The sequence below is a fragment of the Harpia harpyja genome, chromosome 3, assembly GCF_026419915.1.
Source record: "Harpia harpyja isolate bHarHar1 chromosome 3, bHarHar1 primary haplotype, whole genome shotgun sequence".
Taxonomy (NCBI): Eukaryota; Metazoa; Chordata; class Aves; order Accipitriformes; family Accipitridae; genus Harpia; species Harpia harpyja.
In genome coordinates this window covers 39128813-39141584 of record NC_068942.1, presented here as the reverse complement: position 1 = coordinate 39141584, position 12772 = coordinate 39128813, and the positions used below count along the sequence as shown (strand labels likewise).

General features: G+C 40.2%; 1 protein-coding gene across 7 annotated transcripts in view; it reads right to left on the bottom strand.

Moving 5' to 3' along the window:
- The window catches only part of AMBRA1 (autophagy and beclin 1 regulator 1), a 142214-nt gene that overhangs the window by 88333 nt on the left and 41109 nt on the right, over nucleotides 1-12772 (bottom strand). The window lies entirely within an intron of this gene.

The following is a 12772-nucleotide window of genomic DNA, read 5'->3' as shown; positions in this document are numbered from 1 at the left end:
AAGATAATCTCACCTTTCACAAGCTTTTCCAGTGAAGCCAAAAATGTTGGGTGGTATCAGACAAAACTGTACCTCCTCAAAAACCTCTCACTGTTTCACAATAAATGTCTGGGCCTTGGGGAATGAGGAGAAAGGGTCTAGAATCTATTGTCCTACAGCAGACAAAGGAAAGTCTTCCTCCCCAGGAGGGCAGTGCAAGACTGAACAGGTTACCCAGAGGGGCTGCAGAGCTGCCATCCTTGAAAGTCTCAAGACAGGAGCTAGACAAAGCCATGGCTGACCCAGTCTGATTTTGGCAATAACAACCCTACAACAAGCAGAAGGCCAAACTGGAGGACCTCCAGAGTCCCCAGCAAACAAAATTCCTGATATTGCATTCATAGGTCACAGAGGACCTGTAATTATACAGCACTAAAACTGCAAGGAAAATAATGAGACTCCATTAGTGACTCTGGAGTTCTGAAACACTTCCACAGTGCTTTATTCTCTGTTCAGAAATTTACTCTCTGCATGACCTTGCACAAGTAGCAAGTCTGTTCTCCCTGGATTCCAGATCCCCATCTGTAATTGCAGCCCTACTTGTCTCCTACCCAGGCAGTTGTGGGGAGAATATTACTTGCAGAGCCTTGGAATCACTAAGAAACTAAATATTCCTTATGCAACACACTAGCAGCACATTCCTAACCCACTCCAGCAAGCTGTGCATTTTATAATTTTTTTTTGTTTTGCTTTTTTAAAGTCAGTGAGCAAGAAACGTGGGCTGAGAATAAAGTCCATTACGTGGCTGTTTCCCACACACTTGAGGAACCAGGAGCACAAAAGCAGAGGTTGTTCTGCAAAACTCGTTAGCGTTTCAAGCTATTTCACCAAAATCAAATCTAAATCCAAGCTCAAAGCTTCCATTTCTCCTCCCACTGCAGACACAGCCAAAACTGCACCTCGCCCTGAGGTTTCTGTGTAACCAGCAGGGTTCCTGAAATCAGCAATGTAAAAGCTGCTGCTGTTCTTTTATCAGAGGCCTCCAGCCTATTAAGAGGCGGATCAGTAACAGAAAGAATTCTGCGAACTCGAGTGCTGACATACCAACTTTTCCTGCTAAAGAGAATAGGCCAAAGGGAAAAAGAAGTGGCACGTTCCAGATCTTGCCACACACACTAAGAGCTAGTGAAAGTCAGACAAGAAATACACTTTTTACAAGTCTGTAGCTGATATGCAGACCTGGGAGAAAAGCAGCAAAACGGTTTTCAGGGTTTGCATTTGCTTTGGACATTTACTAGAGGATGCTTCTGAAAGGGACAAATGTCAGCAAGAGGAATAGCAGCAGGACTACACTGCAGAACTCTGCAGTTGAAGAGAATCTCTACATCAGGTTTCAAAAGGAATGAGGAATTAGCTCCAACAAACAAAAGAAAAGTGCAAAGTATCCTACGGTCCAAATCAAGAGACCTAAAGCAACTAACTGTTCAAGTTTTCTAAAATGCCACTAGCCAATGCTCTTAGCATCCACAAAAACATTTTAGGACACAAATTTTCTAATCAACGAGACTTTCTGATGCAAGAACTCCATCCTGTACTGTCTCATTCACTGTGCATACAACCCTCCCCCAATACAAAAAGCCTAAAAGGGAAAAAATACAGACTATTCTTTGGTTTTCACCATGACAGACACAGCCTCTACTGATTCAAGAGACAGCAATCTATTTTTAACATCCCCTTAAAAAAAAAAAAAAATTTAAAAAACACCACACCCCAACTGCCACTGCCCTTTAACAGCAGAAGTGGGAATGAGAAACAGTGACTATCTTTTGAGAATGCTAGAATTCCTATTTACTGTAATGGAAGTGTAAGATACAATCCCCTGTGCTAAAGAGGAATATTACTAAACATTACTCTGAATCACTAATTTACAGAGTCATTTATATCTAAACTCCCATGCTCAACTACATGCAAGAGTGTTTTTAAGTGTCTAGTGCTGAAAAGCTAGAACAGCTGATATTACCCTGGTGCCAGCTGAAGATTATTTCTGCACCTTCTAAAAAGGAAAATAAAAAAAACCCTCCACAGATCAGTAAAGATGGGTGGCACTTTGTGTTATTTCTGTACCATATACAGCCTGCTGACAGAGGGAGAGCAGATGTTAGCATGACTGCAGCGCCAGCGTGAAGCACTCCAGCAAGAAATGAAAAGTTTCCAAAGTTCTCTAAAGCACTGGTGAAGATCTAATGCTCTACTTTCTATTTAGTGTCAACTACCTACAGACTCATTAGCTAATGATTTGCAGTGGATAGTTTAATTAACAAAACCTGCAAAAGTGGATCCCTCAGAGTGTGTGTGTCTACATAAAAAAAGGCTGTTCTGTAAAGCAACTCAATAACCTTGCAAAAATAAATGAAACAAAAATCTGCCACAGCAAGTGCTGTAACAGGGCTAAAAAGGTGTCCTGCAATGCCCTTTAAGTGCACCAGCAAATATAAACAGCACAAGGAAACTTCTGCAGTGTAAAAATAATAATGAAGGAAATAAGCAATCCATTGAGCAAGATGCAGGGAAAGAATCAGAAGTAATCAGCATGGAAGGTGACAAGGGAGACTTATTACTATAATTATTAACAGACTAATTTGTCTCAGGAGGAAAACTGCAAGAACCAACAAATGGTCAAAACAACTTTAAAGGTCTGGCTCAAAATTCAGGTTATTAATAATTTCTTCAGACACCAGTGTGGGACAAATCAAAACAGCGACATGGAGAACAGGAGTTGGTAGGCAAAAAATAGCATTAACACTAACACAGAATGGAGCAGGAAAAGAAAGTAATTCTCAAACATTCAGGAGATTTTATGGACCTTTAACAGGGCATAAGAAGGATGAAAGTTTATCCTAAACTGGGTAAGACAGTCAAATCTCCTTGGATTTTTCTGCTATTGTTTTGTTTGCTTGTTGACAGAAAAGTTGACCAATGTAAATATAATGGAGCAGCAATGCCAGCTCTGAAAACAGAGATGGAGATGCAAAACTTTGCATCCTAAAGTTTGGAGAAAAAGGCATTTTTGTTGCATCTGGTAACTTAGGTACTGCATTAATAACTGAGTGGATACAGAAGATAGTCAAGACTGTCAGAAAGGAAAAAAGCTATGTTCTGCTTTTCTATCTTGGCAAGAATTCTCTTTAATATTTAGAGATTGTTGTATCAGGAAGTGAAATTAGACACACAGTATGGGATTTCTAATACAATCTGTTGGTCTAAGTGTTCCCATTGTAGTCAATATTAAAACTCCCACTGACTACACTGCCGATAGAATTAGGTCAACAATGACCATTTTGAAAAGCCATGTAATTATCAGAGCCAGCACCAGTAAGCCATGCAAGTTCGTAAGAATCAAATTATATCAGACCAAGCCAATTGTTCCATATTGTCAGCATTTTATCGTGTTTCACGCAATTCAATTTAAAATGCTAAATAAATCAATTTCTATTGCAGAGGTTAGACACTTACATACAATGGAAATGGTAAATAATTGGTTAAGTGTCATCTACTAATATCCTTAAGGGTTGGCACTGGATTCAGTTGCACCATCTTGATGTAACAGAAAAAAAACAGTAACATTTTCTCAGTACTTCAAACATTAAGTATCTCTACTTACTTGCTATCAATTTTTTCAGACTGCAGGAGGTTACTGCAGAAGAGATAGCACAGAGGGCAGGAGTAGCACAAAGATCATATCAGGAGCTCAGAGGAGATTATCAGATAATGCAAACTTACTGAGCTTTAGAAGTAGGTCATGTCTGACCTCAGGTCCTCTAAAGAGGGTACCTGGAGGACATCATACTAAACTGGCCATACTAAAGAAACAGATCCTGAAATCTTGCAATTCACTTCACAGGATTCACTGCTGATTTAGATGAAAAACAGATGACATTTATCCTGAGAAGGATGTACTCACAGGAGCTGCATAGGACTACAAGACGAAGTACATACCATGTTTTATAACAGGTACAGAAGTAGGAAAAAAGTGGTGAGGGGAACATTACATTTGCTCATGATTCTAAGAACATGTCAATCACTTTCCAGCACCATCTTGATGAGTACAGGACATACAGTGTTGGGAACACTATGATAGAAAGTTAACTACTAGCCTTACAACTGAGAGGAGCAGCAAATACCAGAAGATACTAAAAATAGAGGTTCCATCCAGTACATGCTACTTTACTCACAGTTCTTAATTCTTGGAGAAGTTGTAAACTCAGCCCAGGAAAAGGGGTTTGAGGACAAGGGTATCTCACCTAAAAACAGGATTATGTTTAAGAGAAAAGATTCAAGACAACTGACTTATCTCTGAGCAGAGACTTTTTTCCACAAGTAGATACAAATAAGCACGTCAGGAGCACTGTTATCAAAAAGGGTACAAGTATTGACATCCACAGACATTAAAACAACAAAAACACTGATTTAAAAGAATATACATATTCTGGTAAAAATGAAAGGTATAAATATAAATTTATCTACCCATATTTGAAGGATATGACCATTACTGAAGGAGAAGTACTTAAGGCAGAACAGAAGACAAGAAGAAACAAGAAAATTTAAGTAAAAAAAAAAAGCATTATCTGCTACACAAAAAGCCTTTCCTGGCACTAAATATATTAGGACCAGGGAGCAAACTCCCAAGTATTACACTGGAAGGCAAACAAAATTGAAAAATAAAAATATTAGAGAAACTGCAAAGAGCAATGCTGCCCAGCTGGACAGACAGGAACTAGAAGAACAGATTTTTAACATAGCTACTTAATACAGTAATTGATAAAGAAGTTAGGTAAGTCACCCAAGACGTGGTGCCTTTCCATCTTCCTATGTTCTTTTGAAGGCTAAAATACCAGTCTTTCACTAGCAGCTTTTTCAAAGGAACATCACAGAAAACTTATATCTATTTATCAGCTAAAACTTCCACTAAAAGAGCAGACTGCTGAGTTACTAATGGCTCTCCTGACCAGAGGGAAACAAACCCCCCAGCCTTGATTACTTCTCAGGGGGCTGTTCAGGGGAAAATGTATTTACAAGATTAAAAATGGCACTTCAGAAGATCAAGTGTTTCAGGAAAAGCATCACATAAGAGAGGATTTGTCACCTGGTCAAGAGAAACAGCAGCACTTGCCTGTTAAATGCCAAGGATTAATTGCTTCAGAGAAAGACTGATTTGGAACCAGAATGAAGCACTCACTCTTATATAGGCGCAGTATCCAGTTATCTCTATTTTAATCACCTCACTGTGTGGTGGGCTCACGAAATGATGACACATTTTAGAATAAGACTGATACACTCCAAAGCTACAGTGAATCATTAGAAAACAGAAACATTGGAGGCCAGGCGAAGGTAGAGAATCCCTACTCGCCAGCCTAGACCTGGTACATGAGTATTAAGGAAACCACTGTATTCAGTGTTTTATAAAAAAAGGAAAAAAGGGCATCCAGCACTACAACGACCCTTCCTTTGAGACCCCTTAATGAGCCATTTTCAAGCATTCATCCAAATGTGAGCACGACTAGGGAAAACATCACTATGGGTAACTCTAATCACTTTGAAACTTCACAACTGGTGCTCATCGAACACAGTTTGCAGTGCAAACATACAACTGGCTGCCCCATCAGGCTTCAATTCTGGAATAAAATGTCAAAACTAAGCACCAACTTTTTCTTTTATCTTTCTTTTTTTTTTTCAATATATTGCACTGTTACGCTACTGCTTTTCCAAGAGAAACAGAAATGAAAACGTAACTGCACAAACAACGCTAGCCTGTTAGACCTACAGGCTTGAAGAATGCTAACCACTGCCTGCTCTGCCTGGCCAGCAACGAACTAGTAACAGCTTGCTTCCTAATCACTCTCATTAACACCAGACATCACCTACTAGGTGACCTAGTTTGATTTAGAGTTTCACAGACACAAAATAAAAGCAAAAGGAAAACAATGAACACAGTTCATAAGTAGCAGAAAAACTCAGATGCACCATCTTGACGTCAAAACTGTTTCTACAAGCCCAGGCAACCAACAGTATGGAATATGATGTGAGCTTTTCTGGCAACTGTCATCTTTCAAAAGGCACTCGTTCTTTCACCGCCCTGCTATGAAGACACTTGACTTGCTGGAATGTGACTTAATGGTAAAACAACATTAAGCTGGAGAGAATAGCAATATCCTGCAGTACTGCTGCAAGGAAATAGTCATTGCCTGTCACTGCATCCAGGCAGTATTATTAGACATTAAGACCAAGATAAAGGGAATATAAAAGACTGTCACAAAAGATAAAGATAAAAAGAATAGGGAAAATGAAGCTGCAGGCTACTATGAGTAGATCACAAGCCAAGATTAGACTCTCACTAATCATTGAAAAATGAAGTTCAAAGAGCAGATTCAATATCATTCCCATTCATCCAGGACTTGTTAGCATTCTTTGCCTGCAACTATGTTTATGATGATGAATATAATTAACATAAATTGCTATGTATCTGGAAGCAACAGTGCTAACTGCTCCAGAAACCTGTAACAGAGAAGAAGAAAAAGAACAGAAAGTGACGACCAAGTTCCACAAAATTCAGGCCTGCCTTGAAAGCCAGTTTTGAGAAGGTCCATCTTCATCAACAACAATGACACAGAGCCATATGAGCCAATAAAGAGAGGCAGAAGAAACAGCATCAAAACCACAGATAAAGGGGCTCTGGGAAGAAAACAACAAAGGCAGGTATGTACAACAAATAACAATCCTGCTTTTAGTATCTTTATCTGAACTCAAATAAATTGCTAACGAGATTATTATTTGTAGCTGCTCAAGTAAGCAAAACAGATAACAACCTGTCCCATCTAAGAATTCAAGAAAGAAATTGTTGCTTTTTCTGCAGTATACTGATGTGTCATGGATCCTAAAAATCCATTTCCATCAGCATTTAAGTGACATAAAGAGCCCATATAGGTTCTCACATCTCCTATCATCTCTCTTGTTAACCTCAAATATAAACATCAGGATGGTAAGGAGAAAAATGAAAAAAACCAGCCTAACTGCTTTTAGAAACCTTGCGGTTCGGATATGCTACCTTTCTACCACTACATCAAAAGGCTACAACTGACCAAGTCATCTCTCTTACCCACCTTCACTATGCCCTATCAGAACTTAGCACTTAGCATCCCATCCATCCTGAGGTGTCAGCTTAAGCTATAGTCACCCTACAGAGTAAACCTCTTTCCTTACCTCTAGGATTCCCTATGCTTCTCTCTCCACAACGACAGAACTTGTCTCACTGTTCTGGAGCTGTAGATCAAAAGCTCCATACTTATTTCAAGTCTCACAAAAAACTTTAATCATTCCAATCTCTTCTTCCTCCTGCCAAGAAAACCTGGCTCCTATTTGAAAGAGTTTCTTTTGCAGAAGTTGAAGGTTGTCATAGGAAGGAAAAAACATTCTGAAATACATGAATGCAGAGTGAACAGCTGGGAAGGAGGGCAGCAAAGACCAAGACTGTCTGTACAAAGAGTCCGAGTTCTACCCATGTGCTCTTAGTAGTTGGTGTGCTAAGGGAAAACAGCAGGTGCATTGTGAATTGATTGCATTTCTGCAGATTAGTGCTCCCATTGCTCTCTGTCTCTAGCAAACAATGATATAGAGTCAGACTGAAAAGGTAGAGACTGGATTTAAACATGAGCATAAAATTCCTTCACAGGGGTAAGGAAGAAGTTATTTCAGTAACTGGTAATCTCCAACCTCTCTCCCCCCTCACTCAAACTTTCCAAAATCTCTTTCTGTCTCAGCCATTAAGCAAACCACATGCTTATTCTCACCCTGACACACAACTCCCTCCCCGATACCCACTTTCACAATTCCACTTGAGAAGCAACAAGGTGAACAGAATCCCAAACCAAACCTACTACCCAAGTGCACACTATTAAGTAACCACACTGCCACAGCCATTGTCTCCACTTCTCTCTCTCATTGCATAATGTCAGTTCAGACACAATTGCTTCCAGCCAGTTCCTAATTAATATTTTCAGGTACCAATGCACAAGTAAAAGGTCTTAAAGAAGCTAACAAGAAAAGATGCTTTAAATGAAGACATTCCAAAAGAAGCGTGACTGCCTGGATGTCTTGCATGAATGTCTAATCAGCCATGCACTTTTCTCCTTAATACATAAAAAAGTTAAACCAAAATGCCAGCTTGAAGTAGAGCACCAACTACAACACAAAAGACTCCCAAGCCAAACAGTTCACCTATAGGAGAGGCCAAAAAGAATCTACCATACTACTGTCCAAAATAAATGAAAATCATATTGAAGAAACTGTAAGTGAGACTTACAGCTTTAATGCAGTGGCAGTCAGCTGGCAGGTTGTGATCTCAGAATCTTTTAAGGCAAGAGGCTATTGGAGGAACTTAGATTTGGCAGTTCTTGCCATGACAGTGTCAATAAAGCAACCAAAAATGGCAGAAGACAGACATGGCAGATACTCATGTATCTTATGCACTTATGAAGAGACCCCTGGAAGATGCCCATCTGAGAAACCGTAAGTCTTGGTCCAGAACATGCCTTAAACTAAAGAACTTTAAAGTTGACAAATAAAGCCAAATAATGTCACCCTGAATCTCGTAAGCTTTCTGTAAGTGATTCATCATCTCTGCAAAGCAAGAGTCTGCTTCCACAAAACCAGAATGCCCATTACGGTCTCAGTAAAACAGTGCGTACAGTGCTCATGTTCTCAGCCTGGGTGCTCAGCGGTGCCTCAAAATAAATTAAAAAGATAAAGTACCAAAACAAGATTTCAGGCCTGTGAGGTAAAGTCCTTCTTGTTGTAGAGACACAACAAAGACCTTCCTAGTCTGTGACAATGGCACAACTGAATGGATCCACCCCAGCACAGATCCTCCTGGGAGGAAGGAAAAAGGAGAGGACAGAAAAGGGGAAAAGCTGCAGACATCAAAGGAGTGTAATCTCCAAGCTCCTTCATATCTATAGTCTAGCAGGCAGCCCACTCTAAAAAGACAACATCTCAAAAGCAGACAGAGGAGTCAGCCACAGCCACACCTTTAGCCTTGGCTTGAAAGCCTTTATAGAACTGTAGTGAAGGATTTCAGCAAGGCTTTCAGACAGCAAGCTGGCACACTGTCCTATATATCTGCTTTTCAGTCTGACAGATAAAACGAACCTGTATTTGTGTATTTGTTCCCACGCTAACCACACACAAAAAGGGACATAGATGGCCAGGATTCGTCTGCAGAAACACCTTCACATTCTGATTATGGTGACAGATTCAGAATTACACATGAAAAAAATTAGCTTGCGCTATCCGAGGAGTCCTAGAAGCATCACCCAGAGTCTCCAGCATCAGAGCTGTTCTAGACTAAAGGAAGTCTCTACAAGAGACCCAGTCAAACTTGTTGAAGAAGTCAAAAGAAAAGATAGTTTAGCTCCACAAATCTAAATTTACTATGTGATCCAAACATAGGACATAAAAAAGACCTTGAAATTAGAAAGTTCACCATCTATGACTTGTCTATGAAGAATCTATTTTTACCAGTTATGCTGAAAGAGTAAAGTCACCTCATTCTCCATTCAGAGATTCTTATCACAGAATACAAGAAGCCTTTTCATTTTAGCTTAGGATTCTGCTAAAGCTAACCCTAAAACCCACTCATATCAATTTATCTGCTAATAACCTAATATTACAATCTGTATATATATTACAAACTGTATTAAATGCTTTCATGCAGACACGACTAAGTTTACAGTTGTCAGTTGTATTCAATAAGCAGTAAGATGACAACAGTGACACGTTAAACACAGGCAGTGCATGTAGAGAGATAACATCTTATTAGACCAAATAACAAGATATAGCTTGTGTCTCCCTCCTCCTCCCCTGTCCATAAAAGCTGGTGTAGTAGAAGGATATTACTAATACCTATAAAAACACTCTACTTCACATTCTTAGACCAACCCTACTGCTATTGCTGTCACAAACTAAATGTATTTATGTATGAATTCAAATGAGATTCTGGAGAAACTGCATGGAGAAAATGACACCATTAGATGGACACACAGGAGGAGAGGCTTTAGCTTAAATTTAGAGGCCATATGTACACAGATGAGAATAAGGCTGATAACACACTGATGTTTTAGTTGTTGCTAAGCAGTGTTATACTAAGTCAAGCACTTTTCAGCTTTTCATACTGCCCTGCCAGCGGAGGCTGGGAGTGCACAAGAGGCTGGGAGGGGACACAGCCAGGACAGCTGACCCAAATGAGCCAAAGGGGTATTCCATTCCACGTGTTGTCATGCCCAGTATATAAAGCGGGGGGAGCTGGCTGGGGAGCACTGCGGCTCAGGGACTGGCTGTGCATCGGTCAGCAGGTGGTGAGCAATTGTACTGTGCATCACTTGTTCTGTATATTCTATTATTATTATTATTATTCCTTCTTTTTCTCTCCTATTAAACTGTCTTTATCTCAACCCATGAGTTTTACTTTTTTCCCCCCAATTCTCTCCCCCATCCCATGGGGGTGGGGGGGAAGTAAGCAAGTGGCTGTGTGGTGCTTAATTGCCAGCTGGGGTTAAACCACAACACCAAGGAAGGCTTGTCTTCCAGGCACCCTGCACAAGCACAGGGCTCACTCCTTGCCCAGAGCTCTATGTAGAGTAAAACCAACTGGTGTTTAACGCCCCTTACATCTTTCTCCTGATCTCTAGGAAAATGAAAGAAGAGAGAATATTTACCAATTACATTAACCAGTTTAGAAAGATAAAGCATCAAGGCAATTTGCTATGGCTTCTACATTAAAAAAATTCACTGGATTCCAAGAGAAAAGCATGAGCTGCAGACAGCTAGACACAGTAGCAACTTTCTGTCCTACCTCAGATCTGGAGAAGCAGGGAGCATCTAGATCAGAGCAAGAAAGAAATACACAAAGAAATACACGACTCTTCTCAGGTGAGCAAGCAAAAAGGAGGGATACAGGAGCCAAAAGGAGACACAAGAACTCTGTGTAAGAGATGTCTTTGTGAAGTGTCAGCAGAATAAATCAAATGAGTCACGAGACAAGTTCCAGCTCTAAGGACGCCCGCACAGCAGCTCCCTCTAATCAGCCAAGAGAAATAATGAAGCAGAGAAGGAAAGAGACAGCATGTCTTGAATGCACAGACCAGAATTCAATATGAAGTATTCAACCAACAAATTCAGCCACTGCACAGTAAGGAATAAACACTTCTTTTTGCTCAGTATGAAGTGAAAGACAACCTTAGCATGGCTGATTGAATTGCTTCCCTGACTGGGTGCTCTTACTATGTGAACATTATCTGCAGGGGAACACACTTCTCTGCAGGCATTGCCTGGCTCTGTGAATTAAGAACTTACCATCTTTTATCTTCCCAGCAGAACAAGCTGCTCCAGACAAATGAAATGGAATAATGGAAACATTAAGGTCTATGCTTGCGACGTACCCGCCTCACAAAATGGGCCCAGCAGCCACCATATTTCTACTCTTCCAGACCACGAAGCTTCTTGGGAAAAGCTAGTAGGCAGTTACTCTTCTGCATTATCTTCCCTCATTTACATCTTACACAAACAAGGCCACAATGACAGGGGAAGATGTTCACTCACCCTGTACTTCTGAGCATTTAATTGCTGGAGCATGAAATGACAGCTTCACAGAACAACATTCTAAGGGAAAAAAAGTCTACCACCACTTAAAAAGTCAGAAAGGGATTAATGTCTTGCTTTTCTGGGAATAGCTAGTGTTACCAGTGTCCTTCATAAAGGGACTTCACCCTGACACAAAGGACATGGAGCTTTAACAACATGCCATCTCAAGTATGTGCCACTGCAGCAAGTGAACATGAAAGTTATGATAGTAGCGAATTTAACAGCATCCTCTGCTGGCAGCAACATAAAAGCCCAGGTTTTTGAGGAGTTCACAGCTCCCATCAAACATACCTCCCTACTACACTACCACCATAGACTACTTCTATGACCATGCTCAGAATCATCCTATGTTTTAATCACAATATATACAAAGGGGGAAAAAATTCAGTGAAATACTTAGAGTACCCAGGGAAAATCCCATATTTAAAAGGAAATTACTCAAGACAGACTAGAAAGGTCATATTCTCTTTTCTTCTAAAATGGATTTTAATCCTAAATTCCTGAGCTTTTGGTCTCTGTGCTATCTAAACAATCCATTACTATACTTCCATTTATTGGAAAGGGTTTGCAATAAATTTGTTTGCTGGGATTACACTAGGTATCACTAGAAGTCCAAAAGCAGATGCTGGAGAGCAGACTTTAAAAGTTTGTCAGGAGAACCACGCAGAAGGAAATACAGTGGTTTATAGGAGTGCTCTTCTAAGGTTTGGATGCAGAGTCATTCCTCACTGACACAAGAGAGCATTTGCTCTTCTTACAGGAAACTAAGCCTTAACTTAACACAGATTCACTATCACCAAGTCTTCCAAAAAAGTCCCAGGAACTTCAGCTAATTTGACAAAGTTGTGCAGACAGAGCAAGTAAAAGTAACAGAACATGTCTGGCTGCTTCCTACAGCCTTAGACCAAAGAACTAAGTCCTGCAAAGCCTCTTAGTGGTTCCTGTTCTGTCTCAAGATTTGAAGGCTCTAATAAACTCTTGGCTCCCCATCTGTTCCATGGGAGAGAAAGATCTCCTTTTCTTTATTTAACCAGTCTTTTAAATCTGGTTGAGATAGCCCGATGCATTGACGGTAGCCTAAAGCATCCTTAATTTTCACAAC